The sequence below is a fragment of the Haliotis cracherodii genome, unplaced genomic scaffold, assembly GCF_022045235.1.
Source record: "Haliotis cracherodii isolate W230 unplaced genomic scaffold, xgHalCrac1.p SCAF_13, whole genome shotgun sequence".
Classification (NCBI taxonomy): domain Eukaryota; kingdom Metazoa; phylum Mollusca; class Gastropoda; order Lepetellida; family Haliotidae; genus Haliotis; species Haliotis cracherodii.
The window spans coordinates 25,638,011-25,663,295 of NW_027266268.1; the positions used below are offsets into that span (position 1 = coordinate 25,638,011).

The 25,285-nt window shown below is 39.9% G+C and overlaps 1 pseudogene; it reads left to right on the plus strand.

Annotated features, from left to right (window-relative positions):
• LOC139459800 (uncharacterized) overlaps positions 1-23,247 on the plus strand; it is a 107,735-nt pseudogene extending 84,488 nt beyond the window's left edge.
• The last annotated feature ends 2,038 nt before the right edge of the window (positions 23,248-25,285 follow it).

The window sequence follows — 25,285 nt, forward strand, 5'->3', positions numbered from 1 at the left end:
TCACACACCAATACCCACCCTCACACACCAATACCCACCCTCACACTCCAATACCCACCCTCACACTCCAATACCCACCCTCACCCATCAGTACCCACCCGTACACACCAATACCCACCCTCACACAACAATAGCCACCCTCACACACCAACACCCCACCCTCATACTACCCTGTTTTCCCAACTCCCATACCCTCACCTCCACCCCAACACCCAGCCAACCCTACCCTGACACCCACCCTGAGAGTCCACCTCCCCCCACCCCTCCCCACCCCTCCTTGCCCCGTGTGTTGTGATGACTAATCTGACATAAGCCCTTAAGTCCTGCTGGTGTGGGGACGGCTTATCTAGTCTCTAGAACATGGTGACAGGCATGTGTGATGGGTTGGCTGATTAAAACTAATTTAAAAAGTATTGACATTGTGCCAAAATGTTTGTGCTTTAAAACTCAATTGAATATGTGGGACCCCATACAGATTGTCATTAACAGTGTTGAACATGCGCCTATAATGCCAGCACACATGTGCACGGCAGGACCCTCACAACTGAGGGTTTCACAAAGATATGCTGTTCAGCTATGCACATTCAGATTTAACATTTACATTTAAAGTTTGAGCCTCATTATACAGATATAGATATCAATTTACCCTTATCACATTAATTGTTTTTATTGTTGCAATAACACAACTTTGTTTGCCTGAAATGCATGTCAATAAATCCTGTCTTGAAATATAGTCCGAAAAGTTATTTCTTTCTTATGTGGTATGTTAGAAGTCTAAGCAATTCATGTTAACAATACCTTTGAGAAGAAATATTTTAGCTATGGTTTATCATTGTTAAAAGGGGATTAATGATAAACATATACTTGAAACAGAGCTGTGCAGTTTTGAATATCCAATGTCTGTGCAGGTCACGCATGTATGTAGTGTTTGGCAGCTGTTGGCCATGTTGCCTCCTGACTTATAAATTTTCCTTTTGAAAAGAATATTAAACTCAATATCCTACACATGTTAAGGAAAACAGTCTTTGAAAGCCAAGCTGAAATTCACTTTGTTATTTCCGTAGGTTCACACGCACAAATGGTCTCCTCGATTTCATTGTATATCTTCATCAATTTTTTAATATTTTACTATACTGAAACTTCAAATCTTATGTGATGTATTAAATATCAAATTCAGGCATATTTAGAAAAGCTGAAGATTTTTGTGATCCATTTTTAAAGGTATATGTAATGCATCAGCTATAGTTTAATAATTTCATAGGTCTTCAGCAACCCATACTTGCCGTAAAAGGCGACTATTCTTGTCGTAAAAGGCGACTAACAGGATCCGCCGGTCAGGCTCGCTGACTTGGTTGATACATGTCATCGATCCCAATTGCATTGGTTGATGCTCATGATGGCAATCACTGGATTGGCTGGTCCAGACTGGATTATCTTTTGGACCGCCGTCATACAGCTGGAATATTGCTGAGTGCGGCATTATACAACAAACAAACAAACAAATAAATCATATTACTAGAGTAAATCTGTCATGGCATGACAGATCAACTATCGTACATGTAATAGAAAAGAATTAGGTGATCCTTAACTTCTTTTGAGTAGTATATACTCTTGCAATGTAAATATTACTGTTTCTAGTACAATTCTCAAGGACTGAAACAGAAGTTTCTTGTTCAAATTACTTTTTCCATCTTTCACACACATAGAACTTTGAATGTAACAGAATGTAATAAATCAATTTGTAAGATTGTATAAAATGATATGGACTGTATTTTTCATGAAAATGTAACTTTAATTCATCAAGTAATTGTCTGATTTGGGGAAAGGTTGTCGTTGTTTGTTGTTGTTCGCGTTGTTTAGCTAACTATAGCATATGTCACATGATCAGTGTACACGCTGAAGGCAATACGGTATTTATCCCATATGGGGATATTGCAATTACTCTGCAGATGAGATATGATAATTAGAGAGGAGGGCTGGAATAACAGCCAGCATTCAGGAAATATCTCTGATAAACAGACAACATAAAACATACCCCTGGGCCCATAAAAACGGTTAAGTTTGGATTAAATTCTTTGATTGTGGAATTCCTCAGATACGATGGGCTTGTAGAATTGATTGTGGCGTATCTGAATTGTAAATGATGTAGATAGATCCACCGTGGCGCTCATCGGCCTGGCTTCTATTGTCTTTGATGCACCCCTTATGTCTTGATGCCCAGTATTCTTAGTGCTAAGTCATAACACGGATCTCAGCTGTCCCAGACTTTTGAAGTCATTTGGAATCATTGATTACCGTATTTAGAGATCCACTATTTTATCTCAGTACTGGGTGGGGGAGGACAGCTAGGGTTGTCAGAGAATATCCCCTGATGTGGGGACGGAAGAGGGGAAATTGTTATTAACCATATTTCCAAAAATATAGAACCTGTTCCTTATCATAAGTTAGTTTACAACAAAAACATCGGCCTAAAATGTCATGTTTTTTATATTTTTCAACTTCAAGATTAGTACTGCTAATAATGAATGAAAACAATACTCCTAGGGTACACCATCACAGATTGTGATATGATTGTGATGTATTTTTGTTGTTGGAATAAAGATTTTAGGATTATATACCATATCTAGTGAACAGAGTTGACAAAAGCTCATGGGTCTTGCATTTCACCTAATCGTAAAACAAAGTCAGCCTAAATGTTTTTGGTAAAAGTCTCATTTCTCATTTCATGGGGTTTTTGTTGGTCGGTCTCTTAAACCAACTAAAAAAACGTATCACACCTACTCATACAAAATATTTTTATTCATTATATCTTAAGGATGAAAGAAATTTAATTTAGAGTCATTTCAAGAGAAATGGTTTTTAAAATGATTTTAATCATTTTTTTAAAAAAGGTGAAATTGATATTTTTTTAACCGTGAACCCCCCCCCCCCCCCCCCATCCAGTTTATTTGCTTTGATAAGATATATATCATTGTTCTCCCTATAAGTGTGTCACACAGGCCCTGAATGAAATATATCCAATCAATACAGCCCATGCAAGTCTAATAGTTGGCATGTCTAGATTTCTGCAGTTTCAGGAAATGAAGAGAGTCTCTGGGCTCCTTTTCATTGTATTGTATTAAGATAATTTAACAGTATTTTTTCAGTAAAATATGTTCATTTCAGAGACAAGATGTTCGTCTATCCCTAGTATGTACTTGAGTATTTCCCCTAGCCTTGCTCCAAGGCTGTACTGACAGAAAAGTCCATGGATGTGTAGTAATGTTATCCTCCTAATAGGCAAGTCTAGATATGTGGACAGTACAAGGACTAAGGACTCCAGTCTGTTATAGGGACAACTTGTTCTTATTATTTACATAAACTAGAACTTATGAGTTAAATTAATAATTATTGCCTTAGAGTCTTGTGCAAGTCTATATTCCACCCCCCACCCCCGACCCCCCACCCCCGAATACCTGTCTGTGGTGCAGGAGAAACACAACACCTAACACTAACATGACCTTACAGAATTTGACAAGAAAAATTAAATTCTCTTGTTTTTACAAAAAACTGATGTGACTGAGAGTCAAATCTGCTGTACTCAGTGTTTTGAACTTAGTAGCAGTTTTTCTTTGCCAGAATTTGTCAAGTTGGTCTCTTGCTGTTTCAGACGCTGCTCCGAATATGGGACTGCTTTCTTCTTGAAGGGCCGAAAGTTTTGTTTCGCTTCTCGCTGGCCATTCTGAAGATGCACAAGAAGGAGATCTTGCTGAAATCTGACACCATCAGCGTCATGCGTCATCTCAAGGCCTGTGCCAAGATCACGTATGACACTGACGGACTTATCAAGGTATGGAAAATTAAGATGCAATCTAAATCACTATTGGTATGATTAATATGGACAGTGTTATTCATGAATAAATCGATTTCCAGTGATTCTGTGGCGGTATTATTGTTGATATATTTATGTATAAGAATTGACTACAGTGTGCTTTATCAGTTATGGGGTTATAAATGTATGAACCGGTTTGCTATACGAAGCAGTTTTACATACCGGGGGTAGTATGCACAGCGTTTATTTCTGTTTATGCCTCCATAAATGCAAAATTTTTTAAGTCAATGCTTATGTGGTAAAATATCTTTGCTGCGGATAGCACAACTGAAGACCTACTCCGTCGAACCAATAACGTGTTATTTCATTCTTGATGCTGCAATCAGAATTAAAAACACTGATTTGAAAAGATAAGCGCCAATGTTTTAGGATAAGTATGTGAATTTATTCTCCAGTGTCAACAAAGCTTTACATCTGTTGTATGGTGGTGTTTGCTCCAGGTTGCGTTTGAGGACATGAAGCCGTTCACGAGTAGGCAGAACATCGTGACGAAGCAGACGTGCTACCTGAACGCTCTGAAGGAGAAGTACAAACGCAAGGAAATACAGAAGCTGGCCTTCGCTGAGCGCGAGCAATTGGTAAGTCTACCTCTGATGTCAGTTTGTAGGTATGGGCAGATCCTGAGTGAATGAGTGAATGAGTGAGTGAGTGAGTGAGTGAGTGTATAAGGCCACTCATATTCCAACAATATCATGGCAGGAATATGCAAGAACAGACTGTTATACATAGTTTCAATTTTTGCATTAAAACCAGGTTTTAGGCATTACGAGTGTACATTTTATCCACTGGAAAAAGCAACATAGTTACAATATGATGCTATAGTTGTAGCATTCAGACTTACAAATCAAGAATATACAGAGTTTCAAGTCTAGTCATTGTACATGCGACCCATGAAGATCCGGGGTAGAATAGGTCTTCAGCTGCCCATGCTTGTCGTCAGAGGTGACTAACAGGATCGGGTGGTCAGACTTGCTGACTTGGTAGATGCATGTCATTGTATCCCAATTGCGTAAGTCAATGCTCATGATGTCAATCAATGGATTGTATGGTCCAGATTATTTACAGACCGCCGTCATGCAGCTGGAATAGTATTGAGTGCAGCGTTAAACAAACAAACAAACAAACAAACATTGTACACGCACATATTTCTATAGACTTGCACAAGTCTTTAAGACAATAATTAGTAGTTTAACTCATAATTTCATTATTGTCCACTTATCTAGACTTGCCTATTATAAGGCTAGAAATACTACACACCCATGGAATTATTAGCCTTGGAACAAGGCTAAAGTTGGTATTCTGAGCAGGTTTAGATTTTTACTACATTTGTTTTCTGATTTTTTCCAGTTCCTTTCTATTGAGTCTGAATCTGGGAACTACCTCAGTTTCGAGTGCTGTGCTGAAAGTGACAATGGTAAGTGCACCTAATTAATAATTTCCTGCATTGATATTCTCCAATACTTCCCATGTGTAGGAATTCAAATAACTGACAATCTGACACTCTGTTGATATAGGCGATTGTTTCCGTCTATTTGTCCAAGAATTTATCAACAATTGAAAGGAATAAGATCCCCTTCAAGTTACCATTACCGCCACTGATGGTGGTCAGATAGTGTCCATACGGCCACACTGACCACATGTAGTTTGGCCATCTCCTCATGTTGGACAGCTGGACCTGTCTCAGGATCTTGCTCACCATCATGTGGTCTTCATGAACCTGGCAGCTTGGTGATGAAAGACATTTGGCAAATCTCTTGACATCTCCGCATGCTGATTTGGACAGTACACAACTAATTACATGTACCGTATCCGATGTAATAAGCGCCCAGGGCGCTCTCAAAATTAAAAAGAGAGGGCTCTTATTAGAATATAATTTTGGTGAAAGAGTTGAAAGATCGTAATTTCGTGGTTTATGCTGACAGCCTGAAATGATACAAAACAAAAGTCTGTACGTATTATACAGGACAGATATATTTTTCCAGAATTTAATTGCCCTTAATTAAGGGTGCATATGACACACTCGTGTGTATAATACACAAATAAATAAGTCTTGTGTATATTGATCAATTCGAAGGGTGCTAATTGGGATTGTTCACTAGCCAATATATTAGCAAATATTGCCGTGGGCGCTTATTAGAGCGGGTCGCTTATTACGTCAAATACGGTATATTCCTTGTAAGAAAGCTTTGTGTGGTGCCCCTGGCACCAGCATGCACCAACAGCACAGGAAAGGCCAGCTTGTGGATAAAAGACGAGGGATCAATCACTGGCGACGTCGGCACAGGCGTCAACATTCTTAGTTGATATGTTTTGTATTGATTTTGATCAATACTCGGACTATATCTTGACTCTTGGATAGGCACTTGTGTATATTTTTTTGTTTAAAAAATAATAAAATTATTTTTTATTTTATAAATTTATCAAATATAGAAATTGGACAGGAGTATTACTAAATAATCACATACAAGACTTGTTTCAGTGTATGAATATTGCTAAATATTTTAAAAGGAATTTTGCATCAGTTAAGAAAAATCTGTTATTTGCATATGAAATAAAGTACAGAAATCATGGATATTTTATTTAAATTGTCTTAAAGAGTTAGCAAATGAAAACTATTCTTAAAGTAATTTTTAGAGTATACCTGATTTGCATGCATAAGAGTTATTTAAATTATGTTTTCACATTTTATTAGTGATTTATTGGATAATGTTACTTCAGCTATTGTTTGAAGCCAAAAGCCAAAACTAAGTTCCATCTTGAGTTTAGACAATTGTGAAGCCAAAAACCTGCTTGTATGTACATGAATGTTGTTCCAACAAGAAGGATATTCATTGGCCAGAAGCTGGCTGTATTTGTCCAGAAACACAAGAAGAGCACCACCATGCATGCTCCTAGCCACGGGGCACCTGTTTACATGTTTGCCAGATTCCGATGTTTCTCTAAGACATTTAGAAACACTGACCAATGTCCGAGATGAAAGGGTCCAGTCTCTGGACAGACAACACTGAGACTGAGTCTGACGTTGTCCTGAGAGACTTGACATCTGAACAAGTGATCTCGCTGGAGGTAGACATTGCAAGATTTGAGGAAGATCTTGTGGGAGTTAATGAAAGACAAAACAAAATGACTGTTTGTTGAGCCTGGCCAGATGAAAGGTGTGCGGGGGTGAAGTCTTCTCTGAACTGCTGATCTGTTTGATGTATCTTCCTGCTCCAACATCCACCAGCTTCCTCTACTGACATTCAATCCACAAAGGACCTTAGAGCTACAACTGTCGTATTTCTATATTAGTGTGTAGGAATTACTATCATGTTATCTAGACTCCTTTGTGGAATAGGTTCCTGGGGTGGGACAAGTCCCTTAGTCTGTCTTACAGACCCTGATACATTTATATCAACTACAGCCCATGCAAGTCTATAATGTTTGGCAAGTCTAGATCACTGCAGTATCTGAAAATGAAGAGAATCACTGGGCTCCCTTTTTTATTAGATTTTTATTAAGATAACTGAACAACTGTTTTTTCCTGTACGATATGTACATTTCAGAGACTATATGTAAGTCTACAAGTCCCTATGCAGTAGAGGGTAACTCTGGTACTAGGGTCGGGTGGGTACTGAGTAGGACCTGGGTACCCACAGGACTACCCGGACCCGTGGTTAGTCATGTGGTTATTCATGTGATTCATTGTTTAATGAGAAAAATTCACTACTACAATTCCATGGTTACCTACAAGTTGCTAATGTTCTCACATCTTTCTGACAAGACACGCATTCCTTCTGACTTTTTATGTTTTGAGTAGAGATACAGTCAACTTCAGTGTATGCATGACCAGATCGTTTTATTGGTGTATCTATATACTCTTGTACTCAACTCTAGAGACCTACAGTGGGTTCCCAGGTAGGATCAGGTAATAGGATTGGTATCCCAGGTAGGATCGGGTAATAGGTTTGGTAGGCTGGTTGGTTTGTTGTTTAACGCCGCCCACAGCAATATTCCAGCTATATGACAGCGGTTTGTAAATAATCGAGTCTGGACCAGACAATCCAGTGATTGAAAACATGAGCATCGATCCACGCAATTGGGATCGATGACATGAATCAACAAAGTCAGCGAGCCTGACCACCTGATCCCATTAGTCGCCTCTTACGACAAGCATAGTGGCCTTTTACGTCAAGCATTCGGGTAATAGGGGGTCGGGTACCCGGTTAGTAAATATTGGACTCGTCCCAGCCCTGCTATGCGGCCCCTGGGTACCCATGCTGCTACTGCCAATAAGACCTTGTTGCCATGACAATACACAAACATATAATCATGAAATCGTATATTACACAGTACACTTCTCTCCTCTAAAATTGAAACAATAATTCTGATGCAGATAGTGGAATAGAGGTAGCTGGAGCTGGCTAGACTTGCTTTTGTGTATATATCTGGATTGGTTTTGTTTTCATAAAATAAGTATATTCCAGTCAAGGTGCAGGACTGACAACCTCACCGACTTAATAGAGGGTGAGAGGTAGTCGGGTAGCCTAGTGGTTAAAGCGTTGGCTCGTCACGCCAAAGACCCGGGTTCGATTCCCGACATGGGTACAATGTGTGAAGCCCATTTCTGGTCTCTCCCGCCGTGATATTGCTGGAATATTGCTAAAAGCGACATAAAACCATACTCACTCACTCACTAATAGAGGGTGATGGGTAGAGAGCGAGTACAAGCAGCCATGACATGACGTTAACCCATGTCACCTCACCCCTATATTCATCAGTAGTACTAATTCTTTGAATAAAAGTGCAGATAACTCAGTAGTTTCTGTTCTGATATTTCGATAGGCGCACAACCACACGACAGTATCATGCACGCAGGGCTTCTCCCTGCCCATCACCTACAGCATCAGCACACACTCATCAATACAGGAGTGCTATACATAGTCTCTGTTGTATTAGTTTCTGCTGGTGTTTTGTCTTTCATCAGCCTATGATTACTTATAATAGCTGTGATAATGAGCTAATAGCCACATTAAGCAATTTAGGGGGGGGGGGGGGGGGGGGGCAATGTAAGCCATTTCCTCGGACCCCACACTGTGATAATTACAAGCAATTAATGCACTTGGCCAATGCACTGTTAAGAAGCAGGCCATTCATGTTGATGGGAATTAGCAGCCGAAGCACTGAATGACTTGAATGACTGCAAGATATAGGGTGTTACACATGCTCTTAGGGCTTAACAAATTTGGTGGGAACTTGACTGTCTCACGATCCCTGAACCATTATATTTTCCCTTCTGCCTAAACCATACTGTAATGCCAGAGCACAAAATGAAGCAAGTCTAGATTTTCCACAGTCTGTCACCCAGTCCCTGAACCATTATATTTTCCCTTCTGCCCATACTTTAGTTCTAAAAAAAGCAAGCCTCGATTTTCTGCAGGTCTGAATTTCCAGTCTCACTGAGGCTCCTTTTCAATTTAAATGTAGTTATTTCTCTCTATCAAAATTATATTTTTTCAGAGACTAAGCATTAGTCAAGGTGGGAACATCTAATCAATGTTGCTAATTATTGCTTTTTATTAAAAATAATTATCTAAATTTCAGAAGGATCTAACTATATTTTTATGATTTATATTCACAAAATTTATTTCTATACCTAAACCTTTATTTCTATATGTCATATATAATTTGAATCTGTTAATTATTGAATGACATAATTATTTGAAGCTTATTTCGTTTTGTAAGACTCCAAACCTTTAAGAATGACTTGCTCTGAAGTTCTTGGGAAGGTTTAGTATTTTTGTGTGTGGATTGATTCACAGATTCTGACAAATTCATGAATGAAAAACATCCTAAATGAATGTATTTATCCATTCTAAAAATACTCCACTTTATTATTATCCAATTCCAAGGAAGAGGTTTATCAATTAGCACTGTGTAGGAAGTGACAGAAGGAGATTCTAGGCGTGCTATATAGGCGGGAATACGAGGTGTTAGCTTATTGCTGGGATATACCGGAGATTAGGTCAAAGGTCAGTCTAGTGTAGTGATAGCCATGCTGTAAACAAGGTCATTGACAATTGTACACCCTTCCCTGCCTCCTTACACTGAAGACAGCCACCGTGGTCTAGTGGATAGAGTGTCTGCCCGGAGAACGTAGGTCAGGGGTTTGATCCCCAGTCGTGTCATACCTAAAGATGTTAATAGATGATACTTATTGTTAACATGCCTGGCACTTGGCATTAAGGTGATAAGACAAGGATTTATAGGCTAGGATTCAGTATACTGTGTCTGAATAGGGCATCCAGGTTAAAACTGTGGCATAATATCATCTCAGTGGACTAGCACTATAGAACCAACATTCCTGAGGACTAGTACAAGGACGCAGATGGACACACAGAGACACACACAGACAGACACACACACACACATATATAGCGAGCACAAATGTTCCAAGTCCTGTGATGGGATTTGAACCTTCTGATCCGAGGTTGGACGCCTTGTCCACATGACCAAAGAGGTTAACCACGTCAGCACGCTGACAAGGTAAGCATGTCATCTGTGGGATGACGCCACGCCCTGCTACACACACACACTAACAGACAGACAGGCAGACACACGCATTCATTGTATGTCATTGGACCATAAGACCACTGGTTTAGAACAGAATGAAGATAGTCAAGGACAGGGAGGCAGATGGGAATGAAATTAGTTACATCAGTTATTACGTACTTAAACCTTGAAAAGTGTGTCCGTGTGTGTGAAAAGTACTAAAAATAAGCTGTTTGAAGGAGCCGTGGCCTAAATGCAAATGTCCGATTGGGGTTTTAAATTTTCCGGACTCCTGGTGTGAGGCTTATTGCAAAATGTCATGTGATTGGCTAACCCAGGAATTAGTTTTGCCTCCATTAACCGAAAAAAAAATAAGGCCACTCCCACTAGTGGACTACTGTTTCCTGATTGGCTGGGCTTGTGTTGCAATATTGTTATGTCACTGATTTCATATCGTTGTCTGCATTACTTTTGTGTTCAGTAATTTGTGACTAAATAGGTTATTATTGTTTAATTTCTTATTTACAAAAACTGACTTCAATACATTTTGGGTTTACAATCTCATTAAAATCAGATCTTAGGTTCTCACTATCGCTAAACAAAGATCTGAGGACATCCCATTACGGGTCACGTCAGAACGACCTTTCATCCACCCAACCAGATCATGAAAGTGACAGTCGAAATGTGTTTTCTAATCATGCAACCACGATATATTTCACACGGGGTATTCCGAACGACAGTTACGGGTTTTATGCTTATATCCATATAATCTAGGCCATCTATAAGCCATTCCAGAATGTTCTTCCTATCAGTTTTAAAATTTTAAATCGAGAATACGTCAAAATATGTTTCGAAGCGTAGTCGCCAGTTTGAAACTAGTGTTGTAAAGCTCGAGAAAGCTGACTTCTGATTGGCCAATGTCGAATTCTTCTCAGTCATTTCATTGGTCGGTCAAAATTCGCGAAAGGTCGTTCTGACGTGACCTGTAATAGGATGTCCTCAGATCTTTGTTTAGCAGTAGCGAAAACTAAGATCTGATTTTAATGAGATTGTTTGTGTTTATGGAGTTATAAATGTAAAAACCAGTGAGCACACTTTGTGTAAACGTTTTACAGAAAATATTGACGTCAGTTCAGTAACTAGACTGTAGTCGGTGGATGGTTAGTGTGTGGTTTCTTGTTGCAGGAGATATCTGGCTGTGCTACGGAGAGCAGATGATGTCCAAGGTGTGCAAGGTCAACACCAGCCAGGGCGTCATGATGGACGTGGCCATTGAGGTAAATAGCCGTCATTCACTGCAGAGTGATCAGCATGTCACTTGCTTATATTGACAGTAGTGGGGACCTCGCTTAGATGAACACTACCAAGCTAGCTGTCAGTCATTTCCCAATGAACATCAATATGGCGCTTGATTCGTTGTATACAGAACTACTTTAGGGGAATTCCTCAATGCCTAAAATCATGTCAAATAGGAATGGTATCATAATACGATTCAGGCCATGAATGATGCAGGCTTTGAAGCCTGACAGATCGTCACCTGTCTGGTCACTGAAATGAGTGAGTGAGTGAGTTTGTTCTTACGCCGCTTTTAGCAATATTCCAGCAATATCACGGCAGGGGGACACCAGAAATGGGCTTCACACATTGTACCCATGTCGGGATTCAAACTGGATCTTTGACGTGATGAGCAAATGCTTTAACCACTAGGCTACCCGACCGCCCCCTTCACTGAAAAGAAGTGTCCAATTGAAAGTTACAACAGGGAATGGTCATATCTAACGTGTTATGCTTGGGATTACACGTTCTTGGTTAAGTACGAATCCTAGTATAGTACTTTTTTGGGTGGCTTCCCAATCAGGAAGCAAACCCACGCTCTCAGAATAAGTCTGATAACTTTACTTAGAAGTTTAATCCCCTAAATAACATATATTAAACCTGCATCACATCGGCGTCTCTTCCATTAGGTTGGCATACATTGATATAACTCAAATACAGTTCTAAGTGGTTTGAACTCACACACTAGGTCTTAAATGGAAGAGAGACAAAGTGTGATGGATGTTTACTGATAAAGATGTTTTCTTCACAACTGTTTCAGTTTGACACACGCGTGATGTGCATGCTGGCGCTCCCCAACGACATGGTGCTCTATGGCACGCTGTCCTGGATGGTGTTCGCATACAACATGGCCAAAAGGTAAGTACAAACCCAGACATCTCAAGTCTCTCAACTCCAGTGAGGTTAAGTGAGTGAGTATGTTTTTTTTATGCCACTTTTAGCAATATTCCAGCAATATCATGGCAGGGGACACCAGAAATGGGCTTCACACATTGTACCCATGTCAGGAATCGAACCCGGGTTTTCGGCGTGACGAGCGAACGTTTTAACCACTGGGCTACCCAACCACCCCCAATGAGGTGGAGAAGAATCAGAGGGGTGAAAGGGCAAACCTGCGAAACCCAAAATCTGATAGCAGAAATATTAACACATTAATATTAGGAATGGGATGTGATTGTTCTACATGACTAAAAATACAAGTATTTCAAGACCAAGGAGGTGTTCTGCTTGTTTATACGTTTGGGTCAAACCCTATGAACATCTGGGTTAGAATTGGTCTTCAGGAACCCATGCTTGTCTCTCCCATGAAGATCTGGGTTAGAATTGGTCTTCAGCAACCCATGCTTGTCTCTCTCACGAAGATCTGGGTTAGAATTGGTCTTCAGCAACCCATGCTTGTCTCTCCCATTAGGATCTGGGTTAGAATAGGTCTTCAGCAACCCATGCTTGTAAGTGGCGCGACTAACAGGATCGGGTGGACATGCTTGCTGACTTGTTTGATGCATGTCATCGTATCCCATTTATGTAGATTGATGCTCATGATGTCAATCACTGGATTGTCTGGTCCAGACGATGTATATTTTAGACCAACATGAAGTAGCTGGAATATTGCTGAGTGTGGCATTAAACAATATAAGATTCTCTATATAACAATTCAAGTAAAGTTAAAACAACATACACAAAATATTCAAGGTGATTTGTTGTATTTCTAGATGTAGTGGAGCAGTTTCTGATAAGTGTATGTGATGTCCACAGGGAGAAGATCTGGCAGGTGCGTCTCCACGACGCGGTGTTGTCCATCTCCATGTACGTCGATGAGGACGACTGCTGCAGGGTGTTCGCAGGCCTTGCTGATGGAACTGTGGCTGTTCTCGAGGTACATATGCACTCATTGTCAACATTTGTAAATATTTGGTAAACAATGTATTTTTTTCTTTGTTTACAGTTTATGTGAACAATTCTGGTCAGTTGATTGAAAAAGAAATACAATTTTTGTTTAAATAATGTGTCCTTCGAAAAGCTCTCTGATCATTGGCACTGTTTCATGTGTGGCATGTTTAATATATTGTATGCTCAATACTTTTGCGGTGATGTCTGCATTTTGCTGATTAAAAAAACATCACTTTTTGGGGCAAACCATTTTTATTAAGATCTGTTTTGATTAAAAAATATAGTCAACAAATCCCTCTAGCTTTCTAATTACTAGCTATCAGGTAATCCAATTGATGGATTACTCCTGTAAGTTGTCCAGCTCTTCAAATCTGAAGAGCTTAAGTAGCATACTTTGTGCCATTCCAAAAACGTGTTGGCAAATTCAAGATTTATGGCCTCCTTTATCTATCACAAATGACATACAGATTTTTACTCATTCGCTAGACTGCAAGACTGAGAGAGAACACAACCTGCCATGAATTATCTCCCTTTATTCTCCCACCCTCACCTGCCCTGATATGGCACAAAAGAAAATGTTTTCCCATAGACTTCTAAAGTAACATTATATTTTTTGGGGAAATAACAGAGCATTAAACAGCTATTACCTGTATATATGTGCCCTGTCTGGCAATAAAAACAAAATAAAGTCTAGCTTAGCCAACTCCTTTTCTGAGTACAGGAAGCTAAACACACCACCCTGAGTTCCACACCAAATGTCACCTACTTGAAAATATCTGTGGTCACATTCAGCATAAGTCATCATGTGAATAAAGACAGTACTAAATACTGAAGAACATTGTCAATTTTAATCACTGGATGGATGTACATTTAAAAAACAAAACAATCCTACACAAAATCATCCAATCACAGCTGCCAGCTGATTCAGTCTGCACTGAAGGCTCTCAACAAAAACAGTTTGTTGAACAACTGATTCTGATTTGGTGTAGTAGAACCCTCTCTCTCTCTCTCTCTCTCTCTCTCTCTCTCTCTCTCTCTCTCTCTCTCTCTCTCTCTCTCTCTCTCTCTCTCTCTCTCTCTCTCTCTCTCTCTCTCTTGATAATGTCTAATCCTGTGTATGTCACTGTCATCTTGTGTTTGGTTAAAATACATAAATACATTATCAATTTCAGGCTGTGAACGAGATAATGCCTACCTATGATATGATGTACATTCCTATTGGTCAGTCTCCGGTCATGTGTGTACAGTTTGCTTGGCAACCACCTCTGGTGTGCATGTGGAAATAAAGTCTTCATCATCCATGCAAGGTAGGTTCATGGGCAGAAAACTAAATACGAGTGTTCAACACAACCGTCTCCTTAAATAAGTGTGTGTGTTTGTTGTTTACTGCCGCACTCAGAAATACTCTAAGACAGCGGTCTGTAAATAATCTGGCCCAGACAATCCAGTGATTGATGTTGTGTGCAACGATCCACGTCATCAGTGTACGATGACATGCAATCAACCAAGTCGCCGAGCTTGACCACACGATCCAATTGGTCGCTTCTTACAACCAGGGGTAGTTGGGTAGCCTAGTGGTTAAAGCGATCGCTCGTCACTTCATAGACCCGGGTTCAATTCCTGTCATGGGTACAATATGTGAAGCCCATTTCTGGTGTTCCCCGCCGTGATATTGCTGGAATATTGCTTAAAGCGGTGTAAAACCATACTCACTCACTCACATACCAACCTTACTCACATACCATACTCACATACTCACTTTGCAACCTTTGGTTGCAAAGGACCAATTCTAACATGGAATCCCCATCATCTTTTCCGACTTGCAATGAGGTCACATTCTACCCTGGTTCCCCACTTAAATAAAAGTAATAAGTGAGTGTGGTTGTAACACGCTTTTATCAATATTCCGGCTATATCACGACAGGGAACACCAGAATTGGCTGAAGACCAATTCTAACCCAGATCTTCATGGGGGAGCAATAAAATATAGACCAACCCCAGCGTGAATGTTTAAGACAAAGTTTGATTCTGATTGTGTTCACATTCTACAGTTACGCTAATATTTCCATTCCATATGCAGCACCCTTGACGCCATGGACAACTTCACGGTGTCGTCCAATCCATACGACCACATCCTATCGCTGGCGCCAGGGCGACCGGGAGTCTGGATCTCAATCCGTGGGTCGTCCATCTTGGAATTGTGGGACGTCAATGCGTTGAGCTGCAAGATGCTGTATGACACGCGAGCAGGGAAATACCCAAATCTGCGCAAGGTGGGTTCACAGAAGTGGATCTTGCGAGTAAGAGACAATATATTATCATGCCTACCGTAGATGCAGCTAGCGTCACATTGGCTCCGTAGACGTGCATGCACTGTGGTTTGTATGTGGAGAAGCATCCTGCCAGACGTATCCCAAGACTTGGCGACATTCAATAATAAAGGCCTTATATTTTTTTATTTGGTTTACGACAAAGACAAAAAAAATATTCAAAAATAATAATGAAATTGGGCTGACCCTGTGTTTAAATTTGGTGCAGAAAAAAACACACAAGATTATATTACCAGTGTGCATAACAAATGATGAATAATACATTTAAAAATATTTATTCCAACAAAAGAATTATTATTTTTATTCGGTTTCGTTTTGCTATCTTTCTGTCATGGTGTGTACTAGTTGTTTGTTTTTCATTCATTAGCAGCAGTTGTAATCTGGAAGTTAATTATTATTTATTTATGTTTTCGACCACCTACATTGAATAATAAGCCCAAAATTTTGTATATCAAATAATAAAAAATAAAAGGCCTGCAGGAAAATAAGCATTGTCATTTTTACCAAACAAATTAATTGTAGTAGTAATATTTAGCATGTTAAGCATATCCAATATATGATTCCTTAACAAAAACACAGCGGGGAAATAATAAGAATTCTAGTTGTATTGCAGTTGTATTGCAGTTGTATTGCAGTTGTATTGCAGTTGTATTGCAGTTGTTATGCTAACCAGTGTGAGTACATGAAATATGTGTAGACATCTGAGTATCTTCAAATTGACTGGATACCTTTTTCAGGCCGAGAAAACTGATGAAAAATAATTACCTGTGATAAAAAAGATGATGTTGTATGTCTGAAACACATTGACTTGATTCCAAACTTCTTGGTCAAATGGAAAATGGACCAACGTGGAAGCAACTTATTTGACTAAATTCACAATTATTACAATGAAAAAAAATTATATTTGATATTTTTGAAATTCTCTACCAAGCTACCATGGTTACCAATCTTTGATACTTGTAAATCTGCAAAGGGAAATTTCTTCACTTTTTATATTAATTTCCTGTTGTGTCTTAATTGCAACTGCTTTGTAGATTTTTAATTGTCACTCATCACAGTCTCTGTACAACCCAAGCAAGCTCACAATCACACAGGTCTTGCAGACTTTTAATTAATTATATGATTTTCATCCATATTCTTCAACATTCGAGCTCAATGTAATTTTAGCTTGCTTATCCTGGGTATGCTTCCATCTTGCCGGTCACAGAATTGATAGAAATGACTGTTATGGTTAAGACATCCATGGATTGAAAAATGAAAATCATATAATTAATTCATTACGGCCATGGCCCCGTTCCACAAAGCGATCCTTGCGCTACGACTATCTTACGCCTATGTTAAACTATGGGAGTTACCGTATTCGACATAATAAGCGCCCCGCTCTAATAAGTGCCCACGGCGATATTTGCAAATATATTGGCAAGTGAACAATCCCAATTAGCACCCCTTCCGATTGATCAATGTACACAATACTTATTTATTTGTGTATAATACACACTCGTGTGTTATATGCACCCTTAATTATTGGCAATTAAATTCTAGAAAAATATATCTGTCGTATATAAACAGTTCAGACCATCAGCATAAACCACAAAATTTATCTTTCAACTCTGTTTTTTCCACCAAAATAATATTCTAATAAGAGCCCCCTATTTCTAATTTTGAGAGCGCCCTGGGCACTTATTAGGTCGAATACAGCAATTCAGCACATAGATCGCTTTTTGAGACGGTGCCGTGGCCACTGGACATGCTCAGTGGAGTCTGTGTGATATTACCAGCATGAACAGAATAGCATGATTCCCCCTGCTCAGTCCGATGAATTCCTGCATCACCTGGAATGTATCTTACAGATGTTAACATTGCACCTAGCCTCATCTCACCAAGCCACTCCTTTCATACCTTTAAATCTGTTGCCTAGCAACACATACATCACACCATCTACCTCTGTCACCCCCAACATGTCTCTTCTCTGCACTCTGTGTGTTTATACTGTAGCTTCATAATTAAATCAATAGACATAAAACTAAAGATAAAGTTCTAAAATTAAGTTTTACTCAGAAAAATATTTTGTAGTTCATGAATGTTCCTGGTTGACGACAATTTCTAGGATAGACAAATATAATTCAATCTAACTCAAATGTTTGTTTTTATGATGTACAAAAATCAAATAAAGATGTTAACTGATAATATTTTAATGACATCAAATACAGAACATGGCTGAATAATTTATTTGAAAATCATAAAGTTCATAATTCCTGTAATTTCTGAGATATGTTCTGGTTAACATACCATGCATCCATGCAACCCGCTGAACAGGTGTATGTACAACGACACCAAACAAGCTGATCTAATAACTGCATCTCTCGTTTCAGGAGGATGACAGCTACTTCAACAGAGCCCGGATCACAGCTATTCTTCCGAATGACAACACTGTCTGGATCGGCACGGGCGAGGGCAACCTCATCATTTATGAAGTCGTGGAACAGATGCCTAGTCTGACTCCATCTGAGGCATCATTTTCTGAAAACATCCCGGAGAACATGTACCTGAGTCGCTCCGTGGAGGAGGTGGATCCCTACGATCCCATCCGGGCAGTCGAGGAGCGGGTCCGCGAGCTCTACTACAAGAATCTCAACAGTCCTGATATCGTGCCAAAGACATTTGATTGTCGAAGGTTGAACATTAATCTCGGCGACAGTTCCACTCCGACAGCTAGTACAGGTGCCTTGTCTGATGACTGTGTTGCCTTCTCCCGGAACAAACTGCAGTCATCCACACCTGCTGACTACTCCAGATCCCCTCCTGGTCAGTGTCTAGACATGACCTCCCCAAGTTATTGGTTCGACAGCTATGGAAAAAGCTTTTCGAACAATCCACTGCAGTTCCAGGATCAGAACCCGAGTCTGTTTGCCAACATTGAAGAAGCCAAAGAACCAGACGAAGTTTCCGATGCTTCATCCCATGAGGCTGATGTGAAGGCGAAGAGGAAGCTGTTTACAAGAGAAACTCCCAAAATCTCGGAATCGGACTCTGTGCTGTCCAATGGTGATGTATGCAACAGTTCTGAGCGACAGGACAGTGTATCAGAAACGCCTGTGTCCAGCCCCTTTGTGCAATGGCAAATTTTCACATGAACTGAACACTGTGGAGAACAGTGGTCTTGTCTCGGAGTCAGATCAGCAAGACCGATCTGTGACAACCTTGCATGACCATACACAGAGTAGTGACAATAACGGAGCCTTAAAGGAGTGTAACGGCTCAGCCAAAATAAAACCCAGGTTTGCAGACATGAAGTCTTTAAGTGCTGATTCTGGAATCAGGATAGGTTCCGAGGTGGATGGTTCTTTCCAGACGACCTCTGTGAAGGAGAGAAACGGCTCTGCCAAATCATCAGATTCTAAAAGTGCTTCCAGTAGTAACACCAAAGAGGTTAATGGACATACAAATGACAGTGGCTTACCCCAGGGCTGTGACCTTGGGACTCCTGCTCAGGGTGAACACACAAACGATGCCAGTTCTACCCCGACCAAGTGCACGGACACAGAAACAGATTATGCCAGTGCAAAGGACACTGAATCAGACAGTGTAAGTGTTGAATCTCCCAACTGCAATGAATCCTTTAAAAGGCTTCGCAGAGAATCCGGACAGCTGAAACACTTGAAAATAAAACAGAATGGTGTTGGTAGAGAATATGTAGAATCGGATGATGAGGTGTTTGTTGATGCTGAGGACAAAAAGGTGAAGAAAGCATCTAGTTTGGGCAACATTCTGGATATGGTAAAGAGCGTAGTACAGAAGGAGGTGGCGCCCAGTGTGCCAAAAGTTTTGCAAGGTCGTATGGACTCGGTGTCCAGTTCCATGGGCAACTTGAAACCAAAGAACCAGGAAACGCAATGGAGGATTGACTTCACGGGCTACCATGTAGACACGGACTGTGAGAGCCAGCTGTCGACTCTCTCCATGGACTGTTCCGACCTAGACTCTGTCTCACAGCCATCCAAGAGTCACAGACCATCCATTGACTCTCAGCCCGAACTGAAGCAGTTTGCCAGTCAGTCTGAAAACAACCTTTCCAACTTCAATCCAGAAAACTTCATCTTTCCTGAGGACTATTCCCTGGAGCAGAAAATGGCCAAGTACCTGCAGACACCAACTTTTGGAACGCCCCACAGCTCGAAGGGGTGGTCGAGTTTTGACAACTTATCGACCCCTTCACGTGATCAGGATACATCCAGCCCTGATCAGAGACGGGCGGTCTTCCTCCGGGGTGACTCGTTGCATAGCGATGTCTCCAGGGGAACAAGCAGCGTCTCCCTGGCAACCATGGCAGAATCTCTCTACGCCGCAGACCTCTACGTTCAAGCTAAGGTCAAGATATCGGACAAGCCGGTTAAGTGTCTAGTCCGTCTCAAGTAAGTACAATTATCTGAAAGTTGAATTCTCCATAACACAGAGTTAATCCACAGACTTGCTAACAAATTATACCCATATTACCTGTCACGATTTTTTCAAGTGTTGCTCACCTTGACTTTATTTATGCTGTTGTCATGGCTATATGTCCTTCTTTGTGACAAAATTAAATATAGTCACAATGGCAGAACTAGAAGTTTAGAATATAAAATCAGTAAAGTATAGACTATTTCCAATCTAGCCTTACCATGCTTACTACAGTCAAACCAAATTCTTAGTCTTCTTGTATCTTGCATTATTTGTTTATATTAAAGAGGTACTCGGGCCAATTTGTCTGTCAAAACAAGTCCTATATAAATCTCACAAGCAACACTTATATAGTCACATGCTGATGCTGTGAATCAATATCAGTCTACACATTACCGTATTTGACATATTAAGCACCCAGAGTGCTCTAAAAATTAGTAAAAGGGGTGTACATTGATCAATTGGAAGGGTTGCTAATTGGGATTAATCACTAGCCAATATATTAGCAAATATCGCGATGGGCGCTTATTACGTCGAATACGGTAATTACATGCCTCAACCTAAACAACATGGACACCAGACTTAAAGCATAGCTCTTCTTCGATCCCTTCTAAACTGCCTACCTAACAGATCCTTGCTTATCGTGAAACTGTTTTCTGTTTGCAGACGGAAAGATGACCTGATACTCAGTCTGTCGGGATCATTCGGCGATGATGAGGCTGTGTTGAAATGGAAGAGGGCTCCAAATGAGGTGGGCCTTCTACTCACTCAAACATCCTCGCTGTGCAGAGTTGCGTCCCTTGGGCACGCCAGAAACCTATGATTGTGGGTTCGAATCCCGGTTCGCCCCGATTATGTTTCTAGGTTTGTCAGCACCATACCCGTGCTCGTGGGTTTCACCGAAGTGGTAAACGTCTCAGACCTGCATCACTTCGGGCTTTCCTCTCACATTAAGCTGACACGCCGTGATATAACTGGAATACTGTTAAAAGCGGCGTTAAACCCAACTCACTCACTCACTCACTCACTCACTCACTCACTCACTCACTCAAACATCCAATACATACTTGAGACCAGACCCTGGTATACCTACAGTTAGTCAGAAATGTTCTTTATTTTACTTTGCATAAGGCTAGATTAAGTTGGTTTATCTGCCAACTACCCAAATTTGAAAAGTGAAAAAAAATTAAAACAGTGGGTTTTTTATTCTACCAACCAGGAACAAGTAAAATGTTAAAAACAACCTCATTTACTGTTACTATCAATGTAAATGAATTATTTAAAATTGTATAATTAAAACCTGTTGAGAATTTATCTTTATGTATTGTGCTTCCTTCCTAAAAACATAGTCTAGCCTGAGACGGTTAATATTTGTGTTCAAGCAGGAAAGAATATGAATAGGGTCCAGGGATGGGGGGTTAAGGCGTACACACCCTCCTTTTTGAAGTCAACAAATAGTTAAAAACATACATGTATATGCCAATGAATAATTTTATTTAGATATTTGCTGTATTCTCAATAACTGGATTGTTAACTTAGAATCTGGAGTCTGTGGAAACCACTGACTGTAGAGATGTATGCAGTGTAAAAGCATCACTGGCGTGGTTACAGGATTTTACTAGCTGAATGTGCCTCTACACAAGACAAGGACAGTCAAGGAGTGTACACGAACATTCAGCTTGAAAAATCCTGTATATCCGTATCTAACAATTTATCATTACGTGTTCAAAAGTACAAGACTTATTTTTGGTAAAATATTTGCGAGCTGTCACTTGTGACCGCTATCAGAATTTCAGTATGGTAACTCTAAGTGCAAACAGCATCAGTTGTAATTGTCAGAATGTAACATTCAAAAGAACTGTGTGTATGAATCCAGTTTACAAGGTCACCTCTGAGCACATTGTCAGTACAGGAAGTTCAATGGGAGTGGTCTCCCCTTAGATAATACTGTCTTACAACTACTCCTAACTAATATAATAAACTATGAACTTCTTCTGAAGTTCTACCTGTTACAAGTTGATACTTGGCATTACAAGATGGTGAGTGACCAGTCAGTTAGCTAGATTGTTTCATTTTGTCTGTTCTTCCAGCAGATGATCTGGACCAATGATCCAATCCTGGAGTTCTGCCTGGACACCAACACCCCCAAGCTTCCATCATACATGCGGAATAGGATGTCTAGCACCTCCTCAATCACCAGTAATAAGAGCAACGGTTCTGTCAAGTACCTCAGTCTCTCGCAGGGCAGTGATTAGCTTTACAGGTTTGGGAAGGGGAGACTCAGAACGGTTTCCTTCAAGTACCTCGGTCTCTTGCAGGACACTGTTTAGCTTTACAGGTTCGGGAAGGGGAGACTCGGAACGGTTTCCTTCAAGTATCTCGGTCTCTTGCAGGGCAGTGATTAACCTTTCAGGTCAGGAACGGGCACGGTTCTGTCAAATACATGTATGTCAGCCTCTCACAGGACAGAGATGAGCTCGAAGGACAGAGATGAGCTCAAAGGACATGGACTTGTCAGCTGAGCATTTATTTGTGCAATTGAAAGAGGCATAGTTTGAAATATTGGACTTTTCACCCATGAGAAATGCATGAATAAGTTTCTCTGAAGACCTTTGTGATTTGAATGTTGTAGGAGATGGCATGTTGTGAGACTTCATCCAAGAAAAGCCTGGCAGTGAAATTTTGTAAAACGCACTGATTGTGAAACAGACTTTCTGACTGATGTACTTATGGGTGAAATAACCCATTAGCTGTGAAAATAATGGTATGGGAACTATAGTGCCAGGGGAGACTATTGATCGGAAATGGAGGTTTATTTGTGTATTTGTGTGACACATGACGCAGATCTTCTGACAGTCGAGACGAGGGCTTCCAGTTCACAAGGACTGGGAAGACCCATTTCTGTGATTCAAGGTCAAGGATTGACAACACATTTACAAAACTGTTGGCACAAGGAGAAAAATGGCTGTGGACAATACATTTACTTCGGGATATGTATCAGTGATAGTTTGTGTGTGAGGAATATTGTACCAGTATGAACCTTGGTGATTAGAGTTTTGAATGAACAAATCCTGTGTCATGTTAGCAGAATGTATGCAAAGAATGACTTTGTGGAAATGGTCCTTGGCATTGGACAACTCAGTGTTGCCACGTTGGAGATGGTCCTTGGCATTGGACAATGCAGTGTTGCCTTGTTGGAGATGGTCCTTGGCATTGGACAACGCAGTGTTGCCACGTTGGAGATGGTCCTTGGCATTGGACAACATGGTGTTACCACAGGAAGTGGAGCTTCTGACCAATCACTGTCATGGATGATGAACATTTGTGTGTTGAATGGTCAACACATTTGTGATGTGTATTGACCCTGGGCTGGGTCAGACAGTGGGTTGTCTTGCTGTCTATCATCACAATGGCCATGAATCTCTAATATCTTGTGAACAAACTCTCGTCAAGGGAGACAATACTATGAAGTCTTGGTGTTTAAGTTTAACATTTGCACAAACATTAAAATTTTCAAAACTGAGCTCTCTCAACAAATCAACGACTTTTTTTTGTTTTGAAAATTCTTAAAACATGCTGGACATGTTAGATATTTTATGATTTTGTTAAGTTTTCTAATCTACCCATATAGGTATTAATGAAAAGTTTCTGTAATATTTATACTAAATTTGATTTGAATTTACTCTATTTCAAAGAATATGAAGTTTGAATTTGGAACATATCCCTTCTCTGTAAATACAAGTTTTTGCTACTCTGTGATAATGTTGTGATAATATTTTATGTACATTGAAAGGATATTTTTTCCAAATCTTCAGAGTATAGGATTTGATGGGACCAAAGTAATGTTGTTTCTGTGATGATCATTCCTTCAGAAATGCACAAGATGTAGACTGTTTTATATCACAGCAACATTATTGGAGAACAAGCGTTGATCATTTTGTTTCTTCAGGATCACATCAATTCACATGATCAGAAACGGGTATTGGTGTTTCATGTTATAAAACTGTATTAAACATTCATAATGACACAATTTACGATCATATTTAATCTCTTCCGGTCTGAAATATATATTTTGGAATACGTAGAAAACACTACATTAAAATTCAGTTTGCGGTTCAAAAATCAGTAAATTTGAGAATTTCTAAGCTAATGCATTTAAATAATATCCTCACTATTATTTTGTGTAGGATAGCAATCCAATAGTTCAAGATGCTGGAACAGGTTAAATATGAGTCGATGTTGTGATTGACCTGGTGTGTGAACACAGTGTACAAATAGATGTCAGTGACCTACAAAATGTTTTCAAATGATCACGTGAATATATTTTTTACAAATTGTGATCGTGTGAAATATGTACATATTGCAGCCATAATGTATATATAATGAACTTTGGTATACAACATACCATGTTATGATCCTAATTATACAGGACTACACCATAACAACATTGTCATTACTTTGTACAACATTGTTACCATACTGTAAATATCGGAAACGACACTAATATATTTTACTTACATCATGTGATAGTGTATAGAGATTCTAACCAATGGCTGCACTTGTTCTGGGACATACGGCATGGAGAGCCAACTATAGCTGCTTACTTAAATTGTACCAATCTCATTAAAACGAGATCTTAGTTCTCGCTACCGCTAAACAAAGATCTGAGGACATCCCATTACGGGTCACGTCAGACCGACTTTGCGCGAACTTTGACTGACCAATGGAATGACCAAACAGAAGGCAGCTTTCTCGTGCTTTACGGCACAGATTTCAAATTGGCGACTACGCTTCGAAACATATTTTGACAAATTCTCGATTACAAATTTGAAACCTGAACAAAGAAACATTCTGGAATGGCTAATAGATGGTCTAGATTGTAAGGATTCAG